This window comes from Motacilla alba, chromosome Z, assembly GCF_015832195.1.
Source record: "Motacilla alba alba isolate MOTALB_02 chromosome Z, Motacilla_alba_V1.0_pri, whole genome shotgun sequence".
In the NCBI taxonomy this organism is placed as follows: Eukaryota; Metazoa; Chordata; class Aves; order Passeriformes; family Motacillidae; genus Motacilla; species Motacilla alba.
The window spans coordinates 64103036-64108670 of NC_052046.1; the positions used below are offsets into that span (position 1 = coordinate 64103036).

At 41.5% G+C, this 5635-nt stretch overlaps 1 long non-coding RNA gene across 1 annotated transcript; it reads left to right on the forward strand.

Annotated features, from left to right (window-relative positions):
* Positions 1 to 1274: 1274 nt before the first annotated feature.
* LOC119695745 lies at positions 1275 to 2958 on the forward strand. The gene is made up of 3 exons (XR_005255365.1): positions 1275 to 1331; positions 1898 to 1960; positions 2495 to 2958. It is a non-coding gene; the product is annotated as an uncharacterized LOC119695745 (long non-coding RNA).
* Positions 2959 to 5635: the final 2677 nt, after the last annotated feature.

A 5635-nucleotide genomic window follows, 5' to 3' on the forward strand; every position in this document is an offset into this window, starting at 1 on the left:
TCCTGTGCCTACTCCGGCTCCTGCTCCTGCTCCTGCTCCTGCTCCGGCTCCTGCTGGTAAGTCTGCTTGTCAAGCAATTGTAGTCCCTGGGATGTGGGCTCCTAGCCAGCAGCTCCCTTCCTGCTGCACAGCTTCTGTAGGCCAATACAACAACACTTAATTGTAAACATAATGGAGCAATAAAACTAGCGCAAAGAGAAATGTTATGATATTTTTTCAGAAGAGAAATGGGATGGTGAAAGCTAACACAGGGTTTAAAAAAAATATCATTGGCAAGTTTTTTCTGCTGGTCCCTATGTGCTTGTTCATTTATTTTGGTTTTAGCTTGGGTTTGGATGCCTGGTTGCTTGTGCTTTTTTGGTTTTGGGGAGTGGTCGAGGTGGGGGGGGTGGTGTTTGATTTTTTAATTTTTTTTTTCTTTTATTGCTTTGTTGAATAGGTTTTTTTTAATACCAAAAATGTTTTTCCTTTCTTTCTGGTACCATTCAAGTTTTGTAATAGCATTTCCTTGCAACCATAACCATTTCCAATCTGTGCATTTCCTTGATTTTTAAATCTTACTTTTACTCCACATATAATATTCAGCCTCGTGTTTTACCTTGCAGCTTGTAGACCTCCTGCTCCTCCTGCTGCTGCTCCTGCTCTCGCTCCTGCTCCTGCTCCTGCTCCTGCTCCTGTTCTCGCTCCTGTTCCTGCTCCTGCTCCTGCTCCTGCTGGTAAGTCTGTTTTTCAAGCAGTTGTAGTCCCTGGGATGTGGGTTCCTAGCCAGCATCTCTGCTCATGCTGCACAGCTTCTGTAAGCCAATACAACAACACTTAATTAAAAACACAATGGATTGTTAAAACTAGTGCTAACAGAAATGTTGTAATACTTTTTAAAGATGAGAAAGTGGATGGTGGAAGGTAACACAGGGTTTAAAATTAATGCTGAAGGATTAATTTTTTTCCTATGGGTCCTTAATTTGCAATATTAAATTAATTTATCAATATTTTTGATAGTAGTCTGGGTTTAGCTGCTTGGTTGGTTGGATTCTTTTTGGTTTTTCAGAGTGGTCCTTGTGGGTGGGGGGTGTTTGATTTTTGATTTTTTCCTTTATTCTTTTAATTGCTTTCTCTTTCTTTTTTATTTTAACCAAATGGCTTTTCCCTTTGTTTCTGTTATAAACCATTAACATTTTTGTAATAGCCTTTCCTTTCAACCATAATCATTTCCATTCTGTGCATTTTCTTGGTTTTTACAACTTACTTTTACTCAACAGATGTTTTTCAGCCTCCGATTTCATCCCAAGCAGGCAGTACACCTCCTGCTCCTTCTGCTTCTGCTGCTGATGGTAAGTCGGCTTTTCAAGCAATTATAGTCTCTTGGATGTGGGTTTCTAGGCAGCATCTCCCTTCAGGCTGCACAGCTGCTGTAGGCAAATGCAACAATACTTGATTTTAAACATAATGGAGCAATTAAACTAATGCTAACAGAAATGTGAGATTTTTTAAAGGAGAGAAAGGGGATGGTGAAAGCTAACACAGGGATTAAAATTACTTGTCTAATTTTTCTTTTGGTTCCCATCTGCTTGCAACATTTTTGTTTTCAGTTTGGATTTGGTTGGTGGGTGGGTGGGTTGGTTTGTTGGTTGGTTGGGTGGTTGGGGTTTTTGCTTTTGGCAGGTGGTTCTGCTGGGTGTTTTGGTGGCAGGTTTTGATTTTTTTTCTTTTTTAAAATTATTTTCTCTTTCTATGTTTTTTATTCTTATTTCTGCTAAAGGTGTTTATTTTCTTTATTTTCTTTGTGTGATAGATCATTGTAATAGCCTTTCCTAGTAAACATAACCATTTCAGTTCCATGCACTTCCTTATTTTTAAAATTCACCTTCTCTGAAATAAATTTACTTTTTCTAAACAGAAGCATTTTGGCTTTTCTTCGTACCCCAAGGACCCATTACACCTCGTACTCCTGATCCTGATGGTAGGTCTGCTCGTCGAGCAATTATTGTCATTTGGATGTGGGTTCCTAGCCAGCATCTCCCTTCAGGTTGCACAGCTTCTGCAGACAAATACAACAATACTTCATTGTAAACATAATGAAGCAATAAAACTAGTGCTAAGAGAATGTTCTGAGACATTTTTCAGAAGAAAATGGTGTGGGCAAATAACACAGGGATTAAATATTTTGTCAGGAAGACTGCAGAATAAGTTTGTTTCCTTGATTAAAAAACACAGCTTTGGAATTAATATGATGAGAGGTAGAAGATGTCTTTAAGTGAGTTACTTGTAGCACTTCAAATAAAGTGCTATAACAACACTTTCTAGGGCAGGATACTTGTGCTAATGTCCTTTGTCTATTAAATATTTCATATAATAATCCGGTGCCATGTGTTTCAAATAAGCACTTATGGAGCAAACATGTTTAAGTACTTCACATACATGACTTTGTGAGCAGTATTTAACAGCAAACATGGATTCTCTTTTGATTTGTTTTTTATCCTTTTGTTTATTCCAGTACGGCAGAGAGTGCCTAGACACAGAGCCTATACTGTGCCTGGAACCAACGTAGCCTCCATTGTGATACCAGCCAGACCCTACAGTGTTCTGACACCAACATACCCGCCAGCATGATACCAGGCAGAACAGGTTTTGGGTCATCAATGGAACCAGCCATCAACCTGATACCAACCAGAACCAATATTGGGTCATCCATGGATGCATCCTCCCATTTGAGACAAAGCTCTTACTGTGCCTTCAAGCAACATGCCCGCCCGTCTGAAAGGAAACAGAGCTGGCACTGGGTTTTCAGTCAACCCATCCTTCTGTTTCTGACCATGCAGAGCCAGTTCTTTGCCTTCAGTAGATCCTTTCAGCCGGGATGTGTTACCCAGCACCAGAAGAAATCAGGAAATTTAATTATCAGATGTGACGGAGTTCTTCATCAAAATACTAGCTTCTCTTCGGAAGGAAAAAGATCTAAATAAAGTACAGTCTTACCTACCTTTGTACTGTAATTCAGTTATACTTTTTTGTTTGTAATTTCATATTTTTATGAAAATGTGCATTCATATATTCACATTCCTGTGCTTCTAATTAAAAAGCACTTATTTATTTAACTTTTTTTATTGCAGTTTTTAATTTTTATGTAGTGTATTTTAAAATGTTATAAAACAACACCTTTTGGGTAGTTTTCCCCATTCTTAAAAAAAAAAATCCACAAGACATTTTAGTCTCCGTCTCTCAAAGTTGTTTCATACCTGTCTATTCTAAACCAGGACTACAATACTTTAATAGGATTGAGAGAGGTCCATGAAATTTACACCAGTGATTCCTCTTGTGGAATGTCATGGCCCTGTGTTTTGGTTTGAAAAGACAGGTGTCCGCTAAGGAAGGCAGGAGCCTCCCTTGAAATGGAAAATGTAAACTCCCTCTCTCTGAATTATTATAATTTTGAAATTGAGGAGCTCTTGGTATATTCTTGGTCAGGTGCAGCATTCCAGTCACGTGGGTGTGGAGCTGCTTTGAGTAACTGCCAGCTCCCCAAAAAATTGTGCTGTGGCAGTGCAGGAACCCCTACTGCAAGCTGAAGGCACAATTGCAACGTGCACAGAGGTATGACAAGGAACCGCTAGCAGTCAAGAGTGGCATTGCTCTGTGTTGTCCCTTCCAGAGAGAGGGAGCTACAATCTAAAGCTTCAGGGGAATAAAGGCCACTGCTGTGAGCAGCGTTAAAAACCCTGGGTTTTTTGGAAGTGGCCAATTCCATACTTCCTTGGCTAAAACCCCAAGGAAACTGAGCATGGACAGTTGTCCAGGAGATTCAACAGCACATTCTTAGACTGAGAGTGGGGAATTCTTTTGCTTGGTTTCCTAACTGGAGCAGGCTTTCATGGTTTGTTGTTTTCTCCACAGCTGACTTTGGCCTCTTTGCTCAGCTCACCCCTGAGCAGAGCAGACGGAGCTCTGTGGCCAGCACTTCTGGGTGGATGGCATCTGAGGTGGTGACAGGTCAACCATATGGCCCCAAAGTGGACATTTGGTCTTTTGGAATCATGGGCATCGAAATGGTGGAACGAGAAGTTCCTTCCTGGAATGAAACTCCTGTCTTGGTAAGGTGCAAATCCTCACTGATCCCGCTGTCTTTCTCACCTGTCCCATGTTCTGTGTTCCATTGGACAAAATCCCATTGCCATCTGCTGGCAGCGCTTCCACCAAGGTCCCCTTCTAAAAATGTCCCTGCAGCACATCAGCATCTGATTTGGTTGCATCAGAAGGGAAGTGGCAGTTCAGAAACCTAAACAGTTCAGAAACCTGCCACTTTGGCCTCCAGCCACGCCTGACATTTCTCATTTGCTTTTTGAACCCTGTTGGAGCTCTGTCTCTGAAGGACAAGAATTTTTCAGTGGAGAGGTTAGATATGTGATAAATATCCTGAGAAATGGACGTTAGACCTTCCCAGTTTCAATTTTGTAGACAAAGTAAGAAAAAAGGAAAAAGTAAAATCAAACAAAAAAGAAAAAGGAAATGAAAAAGCAAACAAAAAAAGAAAAAGAGAAAAAAACAACTACCAAAGCAATGCCCAAGCAGTCCTGCTTGCTTTTTCCTTTTTTAAACACAGCCCTTCTCCTCCATACTGTAGCATCTTTTCCAAATCCTGTGTCTTTAAAACTTTCAGGTTTTCAAGTCATCTGTACATTGTTCAGTCATGTGTGTGGGTGGCCTGGAGAAGTTCAGGATGTGTTTTTCTCTGACTGCAGTTATAATTGTATGCCAAACCCTTGGCTGTTTCTTGGTACTTTAACAAGTTGATGAGCTTGCAGCCGGTGCCTGGGCTGGGATCCAACATGGGCAGTGGACACCGGTGCTGTGTTTCTCTACCACAAGAGCAGGGCCATCCCTAGCCTGCACAGTTCTAATGACAGTGAGGACTCCAGCTCCCCACCATGTCTAGTGGCTGAGCACAGCTGCAGAGGGACAGGATAAAACCCTCTTTGTGACCTCTGGTGATGTGGGAAAAGGAAAGAAAGCTGCCATAATTATTTGTAAACAAGGGGAGTGCATTGCCATTTCAGGATTTGAAATTTTCCTTTGGGCTAAAGAGGATTATAGCAAAGTCTTTTTGGTCATCTATTTCAGTGCCATAAACACAGAGTTATTATTATCATCCTGGTGGGCGTTTTTATGGAGACCCCAAGGCCTCTTGCCATTGCTATTTTTTGTCTTTTTTAGATGGATTCTGCAAGGTGAGGTTTGAATAGTTCCAAGTCTGTGTCCTATGTTTCTGAATACCATCTTGCAAAAGCAGAATGAGCCCTCTCCGTTTGGCTTGTCAGTGCATTAGAGCTGGGTTCCACATGAACCACATTGGACAATGTTCACCCGATATCTTCCCAATCTACACTGTAATTCCTTGGCCTGAGGAGTATCAGGAAGACCTGCTGACTCCATGAACACTGCCAGCTGCATGGAAGTGAGCATCCTTAGCTTTGCTGAAGAAACTGGAGCTCAGCTTAGGTTAGATGCTCTTGAGCAGGAGAAAGGCTGGAATTGTCAAGTGTTTACAGAGGCCTGTGTGCCCAGAGGGACTGAGTTCCAGGGAGCAGCTGGATGTTTCTGCACATCATGGAAGGGAATTGCCCAACGGCTCAAGCCAGAG